The following is a 19,555-nucleotide window of genomic DNA, read 5'->3' as shown; positions in this document are numbered from 1 at the left end:
GGCCACTCGGGTGCCCATATGCTAGTCACTGGCATCCCACAAGTTCCAGCGGTGTGAGCGCCCTTTGCTGATCAGACAAAGTCCTCACCACCTTTCTCTTAATTCACCACGACTCGGACATCCCAGATGTCCCTCACCTTAGACAGCCCTATAATGTTCTAAGGTCACACTAGTGGAGTCGCTCGGCATCCGTCCTGCTATATCAGCGACGCCTTCACCTGTTTTTGTATTTTTAATTTTTTCCACAAATCAATTTTACCAAGTTCCGCACAAACCCACACTTCTATACAACCACCATTCCTGAACACAGAGCTGAAAATATTAATTTTTGTATTCCGCTTTCACTCCACAATATTGCTGCACTGGGAGAGAGAAAAAAAAGGTTCCCCCTTTTGTGCCGATCGGACTGTAATATTGTTGAGCAAGAGCGGAGAAGGAAGAATCCTTTGTGGAGCATGCACTTTCCCTTCTGAAGAAATCACGTCGGATGTCACCATTTGTTGGATTTTGTCCACAATTTAGGGAGCGCGTTATCTGCGCCTCACGGCAAAAGCCATTGCCAATCACCTGTTATCCAATTTACTCACTGCATGCTTGTTTGATTTCTTCAGATTTAGGAAAATGCTAAGACACTGAAGCACAAATTAGACTTACACAGGTTGGTTGAGTTCAATCACAATTCTTGTTCAGACAGCTCTGTTTTTAGGAAAGTACAATACAGCGCTGGGCCCTTCAAGAGCGGAAAGTCTCCATTCAGAAAAGGCAACGTTCAAGGTTCTTTGGTTAGCTTATATCAGCTGCACATGCCAGTGTGGGCCGAGTTTGATGGGTGATGAGTCTTTGGGGTGGGGCAAGTTCGCGATGGGAGTGGGTGCTGGTTATGGGGGATTCGGTGTGTGTGGGGGCTGTTCTCTTCCATCCCGTCTTTCGGCCTTGGCGATCATCTTTGGCCAAGTCCTTGGCTGGCTCCCTCTGGCACCTGCTGGTTTTATCTCCACGTGACCTTCCTGTGAACATTCTTCCCCAATCTTGGACATACACTGTCGTACCTCATTCTTTCAATTTTGTCATTTTGTACAAAATTATGTTAGCTTTTGGCTGTGACATCATTAATCTATTGCTGTTCTTTTGATACTTCATGTCTTTGCTTATTCTTAGTTTAATCATGCGTCCAACCGTATCTTTTCTTTGTTAGGCAAAATATTTCCCTATGTGCAGAGCGTTCAGTAGTAATCAAAAACTGGCGTCTAGCATTAGTCAAAACATAAGATACAATCAAGTACTGAACGGTCAAGACGACTCTGACCGTGTCCATGATTTAGAGAAAAAACATCAGGCATGCATTACACAGTTCCTTAAGGGTCATTATGTCACGCCCGTGCCACAGCGCGCTCGGCCTGCACTTCACTCGGCCACACCCCTTTCGTTATCGTAATGTCTGTCACCTGCTTCCTCTTGTTACCCTGTGTATTTAAGCCCTGCCCGTGTGTTTCTCCCGGTCGGTGTCTACTGTTGAGTCCATTCCTGTTCGTGCCCAGTGTTCCTGTTCGTGTCATCTGGTTTTCCCTCGGTCTGTCTGAAGGCTCACGGTCAGAATTTTAACCTTGTCCAAGGGGACTTCATGTCGGTCAGTCTGTCTGTTTTGCTGGCCGTGAGTCTTCCTCCCGTCTGTGTCGTCGGTTCCCCACCTGCCTCCCTTCCAACTCCTTTTCCCTGCAATAAATCCTGGTTCAAGCTGCATTTGGTCGCCCTGGCTCAACTCCTTCCTGACAGAAGACACCGACCATCACAGCGACCAGCGCTTGGACCAACCGTTGCCGGCTCCCGCAACTGCTGCATGGTCGCCAAGGAGATGAGTTCAAGCGATGCAAGATGTACGGTTGCCCCCCCCCCAAAACAGATCCGACGGCGCGGATGTTGCGGCCGCCACTTGTTCCGGCGGCGCGGATCCAGCGGCTGTCACCCAGTCGGCTTCAACGGCGCATGACGCACGGCCGCCCCCCGATCCAGTCCCGACGGCGCGGATGCTGCGGCCGCCACCAGTTCCGGCGGCGTGGATCCAGCGGCTGTCACCCAGTCGGCCTTCGGCGGTGTGTGACGTGCGGCCACCTCCCCATTTCCTCCCGGCCCATGTTGGACAGTCTTGGATTTTTTCTTTTTTGGGACGTCGGGAGCCGTCCCTTGTGGGGGGGGTACTGTCACGCCCGTGCCACAGCGCGCTCGGCCTGCACTTCACTCGGCCACACCCCTTTCGTTATCGTAATGTCTGTCACCTGCTTCCTCTTGTTACCCTGTGTATTTAAGCCCTGCCCGTGTGTTTCTCCCTGTCGGTGTCTACTGTTGTGTCCATTCCTGTTCGTGCCCAGTGTTCCTGTTCGTGTCATCTGGTTTTCCCTCGGTCTGTCTGAAGGCTCACGGTCAGAATTTTAACCTTGTCCAAGGGGTCTTCATGTCGGTCAGTCTGTCTGTTTTGCTGGCCGTGAGTCTTCCTCCCGTCTGTGTCGTCGGTTCCCCACCTGCCTCCCTTCCAACTCCTTTTCCCTGCAATAAATCCTGGTTCAAGCCGCATTTGGTCGCCCTGGCTCAACTCCTTCCTGACACATTAAGCTATTTAGGCAATATCTCAAAAGTCGTTTGTTATTTCAAAGTGCTCAGAAATATATATCAGATCATAAAGTTATAAAAACCTTTCTCATTACCATTTATCAAAAATGTCTAGTTATGTCTTCTTTATTGATTTGGTGTGTAGGTATAATTATAAGCTTAAAGTGTTTCTTTTATTGATTTAATATGTGAATATACTTTTCTGCTTATGTACTTTGAGGTTTGAGCATGTTTTTGTAGCTAGGTAGGACTTTTTGTATTTCGACCCCATTCCTTCACTACCACATCCCTCTTTTCCAACTGAGAAGTAGTTTATCCATCAGTTACCTTAACTCTTTAGTATCAACACTGATCAAAATTGCAACATGCATATTTCAATTATAAACAAAGCATGTTTCAATAAACCAAATGGCTTTCAACAATCTATTCTGTTAAGCTTATCATTTGGCGAATCATGTTGACCTTTCTTTTTTTTTACTTTATCTTCGAACTTATAACATTTTATAACATTTCAAGATAAGCACAAATCATCCACCCCTTATTTTCTCCATCCTTTTTTTTGTAACACTAAGTGAGTAACAACATCACTTCAAGTCAATCGGTGTACCTGGCAGGGGGCCGAACTGCTCTGCCACTCCTGGTATAGCATGTGGGTGTGCTGTTCACAGACACAGGATAAGGGGTGTGTGGTACCGGGTCCAGTGGTGGTGAGTCCACTGTCGCAGTAGTCTGAGAATGTTGTAACTCAGAGTCCAAATGTTCATCAGGATGAGAGTCTCTGAACAGGGTTGGGTGTACCTTTCTCAGATGTCGCCTGTTCCTCCTTTGTGTCCTCCCTGCCGGTGTCTGTACAGTGTAGGAGCGTGGTTCATCTTGCTGCCTAATGACAACCGCAGGCTCCCAGCCGCGTTGTGTCTGCATGTGTACCGTGTCTCTGGGGTCAACACTGGCAGTAGCTTTGCACGCCGGTCATAGTGTTGCTTTTGTTGGGACTGCAAGTTCTGCAACTTTTTGAGAACATGCTGTGGGCCTGACTGTTTCATCACAGCAGTGGAACATGGAAGTGTGCTGCGCAGGACTCTACCCATCAACTTTTGTGCAGCTGTCAGGTTTAGTCCGGTCACCGGTGTGTTTCTCAGCGACAGCATCACTAGATGTCGGTCAGTGCCGGTCTGCACTGCTTTCTTCAGTGCATGTTTTACTTCTTTATGGCCCGCTCTGCCATTCCATTTGAAGAGGGAAAACCTGGGCTGGAGTGTGTGAGCTTGAACTTCCATGAAGCTGCAAATGACTGCATCTCATAGCTGGCGAATGGGACATGATCACTCACTACCTCCTTAGGAATCCCATGTCTGGCAAAGACAGACTTCATCTTCTGAATCACTGTGCGAACTGTTTTATCAGTCAGGTTGAGCACTTCTGGATATTTTGTCAGGTAATCTACCAACAACTACTGACCAGCTCAGTGGCCTAGTAGTAGAGTGTCCGCCCTGAGACTGGAAGGTTGTGGGTTCAAACCCTGGCCGGGTCATACCAAAGACTATAAAAAATGGGACCCATTGCCTCCCTGCTTGGCACTCAGCATTAAGGGTTGGAATTGGGGGGTTAGATCACCAAACGATTCCCGACCGCGGCACCGCTGCTGCTCACTGCTCCCCTCTCCCCCAGGCGATGGATTAAAATCACATGGGGATGGGTTAAATGCAGAGGACAAATTTCACCACACCCAGATGTGTGTGTGACGATGATCATTGGGACTTTAACAACAGGTACAACTGACCATGCAGCTCGAAGATGTCAGCTCCAACTTTCATCCATGGTAGTTCAGGGACCTGGTGTGGGGTGAGTGGCTCAGCCTGATTCTTGGGCTGTAGCTGCTGGCACTGCACACATTTTTCCATCATTGTCGCTATGTCTTGTACCATGCCAGGCCAGTAAAGGACATTTCTTGCTTTAGCTTTAGTACGCTGCACGCCTTGATGTGCAAGGTGCAGCTTCTCCAAAATGACTCTCCTGAAGCTCTCGGGTATTATGATTTTGTCTCCGACCATTACAATGTCATTCACTATGCTGATAGTGTCCCTCATTGGCCAGTAACTGTGTAGTTTACCGTCCAGACTTTTCTTTTTCATGGGCCAGCCTTTCAAGTGTTTCTCACATACAGCTTGTAGCACGCCATCTGCTGCTGTTGCTGTTTTCAGTTGGGTAAGTGTTTCCTCACTCAGTGCATCTGTGGCTTCCAAGGTGTACACAACTCTCTCATCACAAGGGTTCTCATTGAGATTGTCACTGTTATTGCTCGCAGTGGCGTGTGAGAGCATGTCCGCGATGTACATGTGTTCGCCTGGTGTATATGTCACATTTAAATCATACCTCTGCAGTTGTAGAAGCATTCCTTGCAGTCGAGCTGGCGCTTTGCTCAGTGGTTTGCGCATGATGACCTCCAAAGGTTTGTGATCAGACTGTACTGTTACTGTTCTGCCGTAGACATACTGATGAAATCTTTTAGCAGCAAACACTATGGCAAGTAACTCTTTTTCGATTTGTGCATATCTTTTTTCGGTGTCAGTGAGCGCTCTCGATGCATAGCACACCGGGTGGCCATCCTGTTGCAGACAGGCTCCCAGTCCATCCTTTGAGGAATCTGCTTGCAGAGTCAGCGGCTTCATGTGATCGTAGTACTTCAGAACAGGCGCTTGTGTGGGGGTAGATTTCAGCGTCTGTAGTGATGCGTTGTGGTGTGGGCACCACTGCTATGCTACATCCTTCTTTAGCAGCTGTCTGAGGGGTGCCGTGAGTGAGGCTTCATTTGGTATGTACTGCGCCAGGAATTTCGTCATTCCCGGCAGGCGTTGCAGACTTTGTTTGTCGTCCGGGGTCGGCATGTCGACAATCGCTTTGATCTTGGCGTCATCAGCTCTCTGTCCTGCTGCCGTGATGATGTGTCCCATATTTTACTGTGTTCACTTTGAACTGGATTTTGTCTTTGTTAAATTTCACATTGGCAGACTTTACTCTCTCCATTACTTTCTGCAGGATTTCATCATGTTCCTTCTCTGATGATGCTGCTATAATCATGTTGTCCGCTATGACATACACACCTGGAATGTCGCCAAAGGTCTCACAGTTCTTCTGTTGAAAGACTTCACTGGCCAACTTAATCCCAAATGGTAGCCTGAGGAAGCGGAAGCGTCCCCACGGCGTGTTGAAGGTGCATAGCTTAGATGATGGCTCATCTCGCTTGATCTACCAGTATCCATCCTTCTCATCCAAGATGGAGAAGAGGGATTTTCCAGCCAGTCTGCTGCGCACATCTTCAGGAGTAGGAATGGAGTAATGCTGGTGCTTGACTGCCTCATTCAGGTTGCAAGGTTCCAAACACACCCTCAGCAACCCGTTCTTTTTCTGTGTGGAAACAAGACTGTTCACCCATTCTGTTGGTTCATTTACTGATGTTATCAATTTTCTGTGTTGTAAGTCTTTGATTGTCACCTTCAGCGCATCAATGATGGAGAGGGGTACATTTCAGCATGCGTGAATCACAGGAGTGACGCTGGGGTCGACGTGTATGTGAAGAACTCCAGGAAATTTCCCCAATCCTGTGAATACATCAGCATATCTTTGTAGTAACTCCTCTTTGGTGGCTGGAGGTTGTCGTTGTTGTGGAGCCGTTGCTGTGAGTGACTCCATTCTTTTCACCAGTTGCAGCTTCTCACAAGCCTCCCCTCCTAGATTTGGCTTGTCTGTTTGGCTACTCACGTGGAAGTCCAGTACAGCTTTGCGTTTAGACGTTCTGCATTCCAAAGATGCAACAACATCTGCTGGAAGGCGTGCCCCTCCAAAAGCTATTAACACAGTCTCTGTCGGACGCAGCTGAATGGGACCTGGTAGCTGCTGGTATCACTGCCTGGGCAGCACATTAGCATCAGCACCAGTGTCCAGCTTGAAGTTAATTGCAACACCTCTGATTGTGGCTGTTTCATGCCATACAGTGTCTTTTGTTTGGTGTGCTGATTTCTTGTTTTCATTCCCAATCATGCCTATGTATAAACAGTCCATTTCTTTTTCTATATTGTTTACAGTCTTCGTTTTACAATGGCTACTTTTCTCAGAGCCTCCCCTACACACCTTTGAAAAGTGGTTATTTTTTCCACATTTATGACACATACATTGACGAGGCTCATGCTTGGTTCCCCATTTACAGCACACAGCTATTACCTGCTTCTTGTAGCTTGGTTTGTTCTTGTCCCAGCTGCGTGTTTGCCCTCCTGCTCTATATAACGCATCCACTGAGGCATCATGGACAACAGGTGATGCTTGCATCGCTTGTATTTGTGACTTGGCGAGTTCTACTGATCTACATGTTTCCATTGCTCTGCGTAAAGTAAGTGCATCATCACGTAACAGTCTCTCTTTCAGATGTGTATCACTTATGCTGAACACCAATTTATCCCTTATCATGTCATCTTAATGTCTTCCAAACTCACAGTTTTTGCTCTTTTGACGTAGTTCTGTGATGAATCTGTCCACCGATATTCCTGATGACATTGTGTGCGACCAAAACTGATGGCGTTCAAAAACAACATTATTTTGTGGACTGCAGTAGTCTCTGAATGCCTCCGTTGCTTCCTCTCCTTCTGGGGTAATTATAAGTGTATTATACACTTCCAGCGCCTCCTCGCCGACAGTGTGAAGCAGAATGGCAATTTTAACCTCCTCCTTTTTATCCACTGCACCAGAAGCAACCATATAGCGCTGAAAACGCTGCTCCCACCTGCACCAGTTTTCAGCGAGGTTCCCCGTGAGTATCAGCGGAGACGGTGGCTTGAACTGCTCCATGTTGGCTGTGTTAGCTCCCGTTAGCTTGCCGCTAATCTTCGGTTAACACGTGTTGAATACAGTCCTTGACTTACTCCGTAACTCCGTCTTCTGACACCATGTTGTAGCTTTATGCTCTGATGAACTGTTGTAGTGTTGTCACTTATAGTGGGTTGCTTATTGATTGCTCAAACAATAACACATGGAGGCAAGGATGCAGTACGAGCCGATCTTTACTGGGTGCTCCGTCACGACCCCACACAGACCTGACCACACGATCACTGAACCTCCAGTACTGACAGACAAACACAGTCGAGCACTGAGTGCTCGATCCAATCTACCAAAGTTCTGAGAGAATCTATGGCCACAAACTGAGCAGGAAAAAGGTTTCTCACCTGTGTGTGTTCTTACATGTGTTTTTAAATGTCCCTTCTGAGAGAATCTTTGGCCACATCTTTTTTGATGAAAGGACACACCTTGTCCTTTTGCTCATTAGGCATGGCTATTGTCACATTCAAACTTGTCCATATAGAAGTATCAAAATCAGGACTTGATCCTGCTTATCAAGACCAGCGCTTCAACCAGCTATAAGGTTCGGGCACACTAAATGGTTCTCAAACTTGGCCCAGCTATCTAGCTATGCTTGCTCGCAGAATAGTAGCATGGGAGTTAAACGCGCCTTTTGATTTGTGACACATCCTGATTAAATTTCACAATATTGTACATGAATAGTTTATAGTTTATTAGTAACAGCCATAGAACAGGCCTTGTAGCTCAGTAGTTAGGGTACTGGTCTACTAAACAAGGGGTTCTGACTTCAATCCTCACTGAACCCTGATAATGTACTTAACATTTGCTGTGCAAGCTGAATTTATAATAGTTGAGGGTGAAATTCCACGTATCTTGTCCATGGTACTGTAAACTTGGTATTTATGTTAGTTATTTGGTATATAGTAGTTTATTGATTGATTGAAACCTTATTGATCCAGAGGGTGGGGATATTCAGGCCCCAGCAGTATTCAAACCATATAAAAGATATGCTCGCTTCGACGCTCGGACGCTTGCCTGCTGAAGACCACTCCCCCTCCACACGAGCAGCCCCTGTGCCTCTCTGCTGACAGCGTGAGTCGGGCGCTTGCCACTATCAACACCCGTAAGGCGGCGGGCCCTGACAACATATCAGGTCGAGCGCTGAAGGACTGCGCTGGGGTCTTCACGGACATCTTTAATATTTCCTTGCAGCAGGCCATCGTCCCTTCGTGTTTCAAGGCTGCCACTATCTTACCTGTGCCGAAGAAGCCTGCTCCGTCCTGCTTCAATGACTACCGCCCTGTGGCACTGACGCCCATCATCATGAAGTGCTTTGAGCGGCTTGTCATGGAGCACATCAGATCCATTCTCCCCCCCACCATAGACCCCTTCCAGTTTGCGTATCGAGCCGAACTGTCCTCTGAGGATGCCATCTGCTCTGCCCTCTCCCACCTGGAGAGAAGATGGGAGAGGTATGTGATATTGCTGTTTGTGGACTTCAGTTCTGCCTTCAACACCATTGTGCCACAACGACTCATCTGCAAACTCGACAAGCTGGGCCTCAGTACCTACCTCTGCAACTGCCTACTGGACTTCCTCTGTCAGAGGCCTCAGGTGGTACGTGGTGGCGACAAAATCTCCGCCAGCATCACGCTGAACACGGGGGCCCCCCAAGGCTGTGTGCTCAGTCTGCTGTTCTTCACCCTGCTGACGCATGACTGCACTGCGTCCTACAGCGACAACCGCATAGTGAAGTTTGCTGACGACACGACTCTGGTGGGTCTCATCACCAAGGGCGACGAGACTCAGGACAGGTTGGAGGTTGACCTTCTGACCGCGTGGTGCAGGGACAACAACCTCCTGCTGAACATCAACAAGACCAAGGAAATTGTTGTTGACTTCCGGAAGGGTCACACCCAACACCTGCCGCTGACCATCGACAGTGCTGTGGTGGAGAGGGTGAGCAGCACCAGATTCCTGGGGGTGCACATCAGTGAGGACCTCTCTTGGTCCGCCAACACCGCGTCACCGGCGAAGAAAGCTAAGCGCCGCCTGTACTTCCTGCGGAAACTCAGGCGAGCAACTGCTCCTCCGTCCGTCATGACTACATTCTACCGTGGCACCATTGAGAGTGTCCTCTCCAGTTGTACCGCTGTCTGGGGTGGTAGCTGCACTGCATACAATATGAAGGCCCTGCAGCGCATAGTGAACACAGCTGGTAAGATTATTGGTGCTTCACTCCCCTCCCTGAAGGGCATTCACACCTCCCATCTCGCCCACAAGGCGACCACGATTGTGAGTGATGTGAGTCACCCCGCTCACGCTTTGTTTGATCTTCTGCCCTCTGGGAAGCGATACAGGAGTCTGCGCTTCAGCACCGCCAGACTCACCAACAGCTTCATTCTCCAGGCTGTTAGGATCCTGTACTCTCTCCCCCCTTCTGCGTAGCATCCTGTACTTATTTATTGTGTTATTTGTTCATTTATTATTTATTCATCACTCATATTTATTCATTGTTTGTGCTTTCTTGTTTTATTTTCTTGTGTTGTTTACTTGTATGTGAACATTGTGAACTATGTCTTGTCACCGTGGGATAGTGGGAACGTAATTTGGATCTCTTTGTGTGTCTTGGCATGTGAAGAAATTGACAATAAAGCAGACTTTGACTCTAACTTTGACTTTGACTCCAGCTGCGTTGCTGTCCCATCTGACAGCCAAGCCTGCTTTCCATGCAATGTCAACATAAGCACACTTCAACAATTATGTAGCGACCTGTTTAACCCAGTTACCCTTCGCCCTAGGCAACAATATAAGTCTCTAAGGTCCCACGATTGAGGTCGCCAGGCATCCGTCCTGCTATATCAGTGATGCCTTCACCTTTTTTTTTTTTTTCTTTCATGAGTCCCTGACTCGTATTGTTGGCCTGGCCGATTTAATCGACCCTGACCTTAGGCAACAGTAAAAAGTCCCTAAGCGTCTACTATTGAAGCCACTCCGGTGCCCATGTGCTAGGCATTGGCATCCCACAAGTTCCAGCGGTGTGAGCACCCTTCACTGATCAGACAAAGTCCTCACCACCTTTCTCTTTTCAAAAAGAAATCATCCATACAATCATAAATATATAGAGCTAAAATTATTCATTTTTAATTTTACTCTGCTTTCACTTCACAATATTGCTGAACTGGGAGGTTTTATTGAAAAAAAAAATTGTTGAGCAAGAGCGGAGAAGGAAGAATTTTTCCTGGAGCATGCACTTTCCCTTCTGAAGAAATCACGTCGGATGGTCACCATTTGTTGGATTTTGGTCCACAATCCGCGCCTCACGGCAAAAGCCATAGCCAATCACCTGTTATCCAATTTACTCACCGTGTGCTCGTTTTATTTTTTCAGTTTTAGGAAAAGACTAAGACACCGAAACGGAATTTAGACTTACACAGGTTGGTTGAGTTCAATCACAATTCTTGTTAAGAAATGGTTTATGGTTTGTTAAGGTTGCTGCCATCACCTCTAGTTGGCTACTAAGAAAAAGGAGGTGAGCAAAGGCGTGGGGGTAGGGGCAATGAATGGTAGAAAAAGAAGCAAAGCATGATAGTAGTGTTTCTTAATCTATTTTTTACTTAATTTATAATGCTTTGGTTTGGTAATGACCAAAGGTACTATTTAAACAGTTCTACTTATCCTGTTTCATCCACTGAGTGTGTATGTTTGCCACACGATTTTAGCAATTAAGCCCGTGACTGAAGATGGCGTGTGCGGTAAAGACGTCGGCCCAGCAACTTGTTCAGTTCATACTTACCTGGCAGGGGAGACGCCATGATCAAGAAGGTGGTTCACCCAGGGTGAGGCTCAGCCATTGGTCTTGCTGACCTCTGCGAATTCCCCAAATGTGGGAATCTTGACTGCATTATTTCTGGTAGTGGGGGACTGCGTTCGCGCTCTCCACTGGTCTTTCCGATTAAAAAAAAATTACGCGCAGTAGTACGCACACGGTCTGCGATGCCGTGACACACTGAACACTTTTGAGCATGTTATTAACTGTAAAGTGTATTAACCAAATTAGTAAATGCAAAATAATATTTAATTACCACGTTCCCGACTCGCTATATGATATGAACATATCAAAACCTTTTTTTCGACTGGAGGTCTGTCTTTTTAAGAATGCGCCCGATTGTTGTTCCTCATACATCACAAGTATGGATTTCAAGAAAACAACTTTCTAAAGTAAAATGACAGATTTATATTCAAATGTCAAATATCCAACGCCACCATCGCAGTGGAGGTGAATTACACTCCAAACCATGCCAGCAACGTCAAAAGCCTCAATTATTTGCGGTACAAGAGAGATATAGAGCATTTCTGAAGTTTGAGAAATCATTTGAGAAATTACGATCGTATTTTGTTTCACGATTTGCGTTGAATAAAGTTATGAAATTACAAATTTTCAAATAAAACACAGAGATGGGATAATTTCCCGTTCTCTCATACCAAAAGTACACGTACCCAGACATACAACTGCTTTTACCTTCAATACTCAAAATAGACGCCCAATCGATAGGTGACGCTGTTTGAAAGAACGAGCGCCGTCAGTGTTCGATCAGGTACCTACAATCCTGTGTGCCAACAATGTTTGAAGTAAAAAAGACATTAATGAACACAAAATACTTGTTTAAACCTTCTATTTAGGTTGAGTCCTTGTAAGTATAGTAAATATATCAACAATTTTGACCCAGATTATCAGATCACTTGTTTCTCTTCAGATCGAATAAAACTTTCGCCTTTTACAAAAGATTTCCGTGGAGAGGAACGATAAGAGTACGTCTCAATTTGTTGATGCTCTGCGAAAGTGGAGCGTTCTTTCTCTGTTAAAATATCAATATCGCAACGGATACCTGCCTATATCATACTCTGTGCAACCGTCATACGGTCACATAATTCATTCCGACACATATGTGAACATGTTCACATAAACAGAAAAATTATGCCAAGTGCGGACAATCCCGTTTAAACCCTCGTTCATCATCCATCCATTTATCCATCCTATTCCGCTTATACGGGTTGGGTCGCGGGGGCAGCAGGTTTAGGAGGTACTCCCAGACTTCCCTCTCCCCAGCCACTTCATCCAGCTTATCCCGGGGGATCCCAAGGCGTTCCCAGGGCAGCCGAGAGACATCATCTCTCCAGCACGTCCTGGTTCAGCCGCGAAGTCTCCTACCGGTGGGACATGCCCGGAACACTTCCCCAGGGAAGCGTCCTGGAGGCATCCTGATGAGATGCCCGAGCCACCTCATCTGGCTCCTCTCAACGTGAAGAAGCAGCGAATCTACTCCGAGTCCCTCCCGGATGACCGAGCTTCTCACCTTATCTCTAAGGGAGAGCCCGGACACCCTGCGGAGGAAACTCATTTCTGCCGCTTGTATTCGGGATCTCGTTCTATCGGTCACGACCCAAAGCTCGTGCCCATAGGTGAGGGTAGGAGCGTAGATCGACCGGTAAAATGAGAGCTTTGCCTTTTGGCTCAGCTCTCTCTTTACCACGACGGACCGGTCTGCATTACTCCCGATGCTGCACCGATCCGCCTGTCGATCTCACACTCTATCCTCCCCTCACTTGTGAAAGAGACCACAAGATACTTGAACTCCTCCACTTGGGGCAGGATCTCATCCCCGATCCGGAGAGGGCATCCCACCCTTTTCAGACCGAGGACCATGGCCTCGGATTTGGAGGTGCTGACCCTCATCCCGACCACTTCACACTCGGCTGCAAACCGCCCCAGTGAGAGCTGGAGATCACGGCTTGAAGAAGCCAACAGCACCACGTCGTCTGCAAAAAGCAGAGATGCAATGGTGAGGTCCCCAAACCGGACGCCCTCAACGCCTCCGCTGCACCTAGAAATTCTGTCCATAAAAGTTATGAACAGAATCAGTGACATAGGGCAGCCTTGGCGGAGTAAAACCCTCACTGGGAACGAATCCGTCTTACTGCCGGATATGCGGACCAAACTCTGGCATAGGTGATACAGGGACCAAACTACACTTATCAGTTGGCTCAGCACCCCGTACTCCCGAAGCACCCTCCACAGAACTTCCCGAGGGACACGGTCAAACACCTTCTCCAAGTCCACAAAACACATGTGGACTGGTTGGGGAACTCCCATGCCCCCTCAAGGATCCTGCCAAGGGTGTAGAGCTGGTCCACTGTTCCACGGCCAGCATAGACATAAACAACAGTCAGGGCCCATCCCCCCACCCGAAGGCGGAGGGTTAGGGTTAGGGTTGTCACTCATTCACCGGGGTGAACTCCAATGTGCAGGCGCCCAGCCGGAGTGCAATAAGTATACCCACACCTGCTTGACCCCTCTCACCCTGGGCAACTCCAGAGTGGAAGAGAGTCCAGCCCCTCTCGAGAGGCCTTGTACTGGAACCCAAACTGTGTGTGGAGGGGAGTCAGACTATGTCTAGTCGGAACTTTTCTGCCTCGCACACTAGCTCGGGTTCCTGTTCAGCCAGAGAGGTGACCTACCATGTCCCAAGACCCAGCTTCTACAGCCAGGGATCGGTCCGCCAAGGTCCCTGCCTTTGGCCGCCGCCCAGCTTACACTGCACCCGACCCCTTTGGCCCCTCCCACAGGTGGTGAGCCCATGGGAAGGGGGACCCATGTTTCCTTTTCGGGCTGTGTTCGGCCGGGCCCCATGGGCGAAGGCCCGGCCAACAGATGTTCGCCTTCGAGCCCCGCCTCCAGGCCTGGCTCCAGAGGGGGGCATCGGTGACCCGAGTCCGGGCAAGGGAAAACGGAATCCATTTATGTTTTTCTTCATAAGGGGCTTGTGAGAGCCGTGCTTTGTCTGGCCCCTCACCTAGGATCCATTTGCCATGGATGACCCTACCAGGGTCATGGAGCCCCAGACAACATGGGTCAGAGGATCATTGGGGCGCGCAAACCCCTCCACCACGGTAAGGTGACGACTAACAAAGGGGCCTCGTTTATCAATGCAGTTTAATTTCTGGTCGTACCCATTTGAATGGGGACATGTCAGCCTATTGTAATTTGGCAAACAATATTGTTTTTGAATAAAAACCAATAACCAACCCTCTCAATTGCAAAAGCACTCCTCTTTACTGTTTACAAGCACAATCACAGGTACAAGTCATATTCATCCATAAGCACATCAGTCTTTCCTTGTTAAAACACAGCAGCCCTACAAAAAAAAAATGTGTTCCATCAACTTTTAGCTTCTTAATCGACAACAATGGTATTTATTTACATATTGAAACACACGTCCACCTCCTTCAATGTTACACGTGAATGCCCATACAGAGAGAAGTTTTATTCATTTAGATCAGGCTACATGAAGCAAAATATAAAGGTAAATGTAATTTAGATCAGCAAGGGGGTTTGTGTGCACATGAAGCCTCAAGAAATGAACCTATTTGCAAACCAATTGGTGGGAAAGCCTCAAATCCCAACATCTTACATTTAGATCAGACCCTATCAAGTCAAAATTGCCTGCTTAACCCTGTAAGAATGCAGCGAACGGATTGAAATGGTTTTCTAACATATGAACTATTGATTTGGCCCGTAGAGGGGGTGCACCGTTCCTGGAGGTACTGCAATACCAGGTCGATGCATGCAGTGGACGGGGCAAGTCCCTATTCCATCACCCAATTCCAAAAAATACTTTAATATGTGACCCCGGATAAGGGAAATATCAGATATTAAACTGATAAGAACAAGAACGGGGGGGGGGGGGGGGGGGGGGTTCTGTCTGTACCTCCTTACCAGCAAGTTTCTGGAAGTCCACATGGTGTCTTTGATGGCAGCAAAGGTGAGCCGCTGCTTTGGAAAGCCTTCTTGCTTGATTTTCAACGCGCTCACCCCATAGAGTACAAGGTCTGCATACAGCGCTTCCCTTGCCGGGAATTGCAGGTCGCCTACAAGTCTACAGCAGCCCTGCACTACCAGAGCAGTTGCCACACCGACTCCTGGGCACCACAGCCAGGTTGGGGGCACGTTGAGAGCGCTGACATGCCCCGGGAGTGAACAACAGACCTGACTTAGAGGACATCATGGGCCACCACCCATAACAGGTCCCGAAGTTTGTTTCGAGAGGGCAGGGTGGTTGACGTTGTGCCAAACTGTTGTGGGCTCGCTGAATGCAAGCCCGCGCACTGGACACACCACTTCCCGCTCCTGTACGACAGAGATCATAGACCTGTGATTTGTTAAAATTTCACAATTTTCTTGCTCTAATTTAAAGTTCTTCAAAAACTTCTTGACTAAGGAATAAGAAGGTACAGGTTAAAAGACACAGGAATTCTTTGGTCGGTGGGTATTAGCTTTAGTTTCCGAAGGTATGAGCCCATCCGGAATCGTGTCATTGCTTGGCTTTTCGGTGCATTTGGTGTAACAAGCGCACTTTGCAGGTGCTGCTTCCGAGGAAGAGGTTTAAGTCCGGCACTCCTTCTCCTCCGTTTTTTTTCTTTTTCTTCATGGTGTCCCTCTTCAGTCCCTCCGACTTGGATTTCCAGATGAAGTAAAAAACGGCTCGGTCCAACTCTTAAAGCACCTTCCTTGTTGGGATGAAAACAGAACTGATTAGTAAAAGGAAGGGTAAAATCATCACTTTTATGGTTAAAATTCTCTCTTCTATGGTCAGCTCTCTTAATCCCCCAAACCCAAGAACAGATACTACACTTGATCTTAGCCAAAAGGCCAAGAAGCGATGGAGTATACGAGTGACGGACTCGCTTAAAGGCTTCCCCGTCTACCCATTTTCACCAACGGTTTAATAGAATAGGCGTCTTTGGCACATGTGATTAGCTAGGTAGCTTGAGCTATGCCATTATATCGCTGTAACCCTTCTCTTGCTTTAATAGCTTTCTCTACTCTATGACAACCTTTGCACATATGTAGAAGTCGCTCTTGGTTAAGACGACAAGGTCACACATTATCACACAGGCTTGGCAGAGTCGCCTCCTTGCAGGAAGGCGGCCAGAGTAGTATAAGAGCAGGAACCTGCCGACTTATTTGTTCACTCTTCTTCACTCGCAGGAATGCATGAAGTTCACGAGGCATATATGTGTCCCGTTTCAGCAGTCTCTATCCAACTACACAGTGTAGGTACCTATTAAAAGGGTAGTCCCGATGAACATGAAAGGCAAAGATTGATAATTCGCCGTGAACTTTCCAGGGTCATCATATGTACAACGGCTGCACCGAAAAGAGTTGGGCCAGAAGAATAGTACGGAACTCACAGAGGATTTGAACCGACGCCTTAGGAGAGACTGGAGTCTAAATCCAGCACCTTAGACCGCTCAGCCACACTACTTACCAGCTGCAGTTCCAACATTGAATTTTGTTGGCAAGTCTATTAAAACATGAAAGTGGATAAAAAGTTGGTTTCTCCACCAGCATTCAGGTTAGTGCTGCCCGACTGAGCTTTGTTCATAATGTAATGAACAATATGAGTGACAATCAGAATCCAGTTGCGAGTTGGAACCGAATGCTTGTTTGCCGATTAGAGGACTTGAAGAACTTCTAGCACTGAGAAGCAGAGTGGCACAGCGGGAGCGTGCAGGGCCCATAACCTAGAGGTCGATGAATCGAAACCATCCTCTGCTATTTGGAGTGTGTCTGCTTTGGACCTTCTTTCAAGTCATGCTTTTGAGAAGAAATTTCGCGCGCATAATATTTTCTACACATTGGTTGTGCTGCATGGAAGTCGGCCAATCCTTAATGCATACAGTTTATGAGGCATAAGTATATGTATTTTTTTTTTCACTAACGAGGGGTTCGGTGATTGCGCATATGAAACTGGTGGCAGTCGGTACCTCCAACAAGGTTAAGAACCACTGCTCTAAACACGTCCTATAGCTTCCAATGAGAGTGTGGATTCTGGTTGAAGGTATATTGGACGATTCTTCTTGACAAATCTGTAACTCCTATAAACTTCATTTCACTTCTCAAATATCACTGTGTGTGTCTGCTATATGATATATTTAACTTAAATTGCTGATCCGAACAGCCAAGGATTTATGAAGAAAATCTTGAAATTGATCAGGGGTGCCCAAACTTTTGCATATCACTGTATATGACCAAAGACTTGAGGTCCAACTGAGACTAGAACTGAGATCACTGGATTCAGACTCGAGAGCGCTCATGGAACCCTCAGGTGTAGGGAAGCATACAATTTCATGGGGCAGCACACAAGCTGCTGCCATCTGCAAATTTTTCCCAGCTAAATGACAAATTATTTGAGGTCCCACGGAGACTTGAACTCGGATCACAGGATTCAGAGTCCAGAGTGCTCACCATTACACCATAGAACCCTAGCAATGACAGAAGGAGGAGCATAATTTTTCTGAGCACAATGCACTAACTAAGGCGCTCATTTTACAAAATTGACAAAAGTAGTGGAGGCAGGGCTTACACACTCATAGGGCTGTACACAACGTACTGAATTGGAATTTTCTAATTTTTGTTCCATGTACGTAAATGACTACAAATTGGAAGTTCCACCAAGACTTGAACTTGTATTGCTAGATTCAGAGTGCTCACAATCACAGCATGCAAACATTGATTGATTGATTGATTGATTGATTGATTGATTGAACATGTATTTATTGATCCGGGGGTGGGGAAATTCAGGCCCCAGCAGAACCCATACCACAGAGTGGGTACACAAAAGACACACAGATGGCATGAGCGCAACTCAATAGGCTCTCATAAGGCACCGCACAACGGCGCCACAAAGATATCACAGCAAACCAAAGCAAAAAGACAAAGAAAAACATGTAACAGTTGCCAACCAGCACCCCTCAATATCGGAGAACACCCCAAAACACACAGAAAAAACTCCACGGGGTCCATAAACAGGTGTAAGGGCAGTCCAGTTCAACGGCGCCCAAAGGACAGTGGTCGTGAATTGGTGAAAACATCACAAAACAGGCAAACGTGTGAGCAGCTCCCTGGGCACCCAGTCGGGGCACGTGCAGATGGTCACCACGGGGCTAGCACGGCGAAGGTCGTTGCTTCCGACGAGCACAAGGCTGCGAGGCCAAGGCGAGGGACCCGTCAGCACCGGCCAGATAAGCAGGAAGCTGTCGTAGGGTTACGCCGGTCTCAACCGATTACTCAGTAATCCAGAAGAGCATTAGCTTTAAAACCATCCAAGATCTAAAGTAAGTTCCACCAGTTGACATTGTAACTCGGAGAACATGTGATTACTTTATCAAATACTACATGACCAAATATTTGAGGTCCCACTGAAATTTAAAACTCAGGTTACTGGATTCAGAGTCCAGCGTGCTAACCATTACACCATGGAATAGACACACACACACACACACACACACACACACACACACACACACACACACACACATACACACACACACACACACACACACACACACACACACACACACACACACACACACACACACACACACACACACACACACACAGACAAACAATACCCAATGCAGCTGTATAATGTGGACATTATTTGCCAAATCTACATTGAAATTATAATGGATACATAAAAAATAAACCAACTATGGTGAAAGGATAGCCAAGAATGAGAATATCATCGAATGACAAGATGAACAATAAAAGCAACTCGAAATAAGCAATATGGGCATGAAAAGGTTTTAACGTTCATAAGGGGTGACCATGAACCAACAGATTAGGCTCCAGTAGGTTGTACCCTGATAAGTTTCACTCACTGAATGTCTTCTTGGATGGATGAACCGGAGGCAGTTTTGGAGTGGGTCAGCTGGCCAAGCCAAGAAGGAAAGAGTTGGCTTGACAGTTGAAGGTAAAAAAAAAATGGAAACACAGATCAGAGGCTGGTTTCGCCCTACACGTGGTCAGGGGAGCATTTTAGCGGAGTGTCGCACACCTGGCTGTTGCTGACTCAGAGAGCTTCTGGCTCACATTTGCAGAGGTGTCCCTGGCACACTTTGCAAAGCAGACAACACTGACAAATACATTTAGAAAGCGTTGTTTCCACCCTGTCTCAAACAGGGGTTGTTTCGCATCTTAGAAGAACATGATGACCACTACGCAATGGAAATTGCTGTGACGTCCAAAGCATTTTGAGAA

At 47.1% G+C, this 19,555-nt stretch overlaps 2 non-coding genes and 2 pseudogenes across 2 annotated transcripts; 2 read left to right on the top strand and 2 right to left on the bottom strand.

Annotated features, from left to right (window-relative positions):
- The first annotated feature begins 11,240 nt into the window (after positions 1 to 11,240).
- Positions 11,241 to 11,397, top strand: LOC148386886 (U1 spliceosomal RNA). Its single transcript, XR_015862876.1, has one exon. It is a non-coding gene; the product is annotated as a U1 spliceosomal RNA (small nuclear RNA).
- A 794-nt stretch (positions 11,398 to 12,191) lies between these two features.
- Positions 12,192 to 12,303, top strand: LOC148386885 (U5 spliceosomal RNA). Its single transcript, XR_015862878.1, has one exon. It is a non-coding gene; the product is annotated as a U5 spliceosomal RNA (small nuclear RNA).
- A 2,729-nt stretch (positions 12,304 to 15,032) lies between these two features.
- On the bottom strand, positions 15,033 to 15,198 carry LOC148386884 (U2 spliceosomal RNA; annotated as a pseudogene).
- An 804-nt stretch (positions 15,199 to 16,002) lies between these two features.
- On the bottom strand, positions 16,003 to 16,174 carry LOC148386883 (U2 spliceosomal RNA; annotated as a pseudogene).
- Between the last annotated feature and the right edge of the window lie 3,381 nt (positions 16,175 to 19,555).

This window comes from Syngnathus floridae, chromosome 14, assembly GCF_059516105.1.
Source record: "Syngnathus floridae isolate MCC-2025c chromosome 14, RoL_Sflo_1.0, whole genome shotgun sequence".
Classification (NCBI taxonomy): Eukaryota; Metazoa; Chordata; class Actinopteri; order Syngnathiformes; family Syngnathidae; genus Syngnathus; species Syngnathus floridae.
Note: the sequence above shows the minus strand (reverse complement) of the source record. Positions and strands in the feature narration are given on the sequence as shown.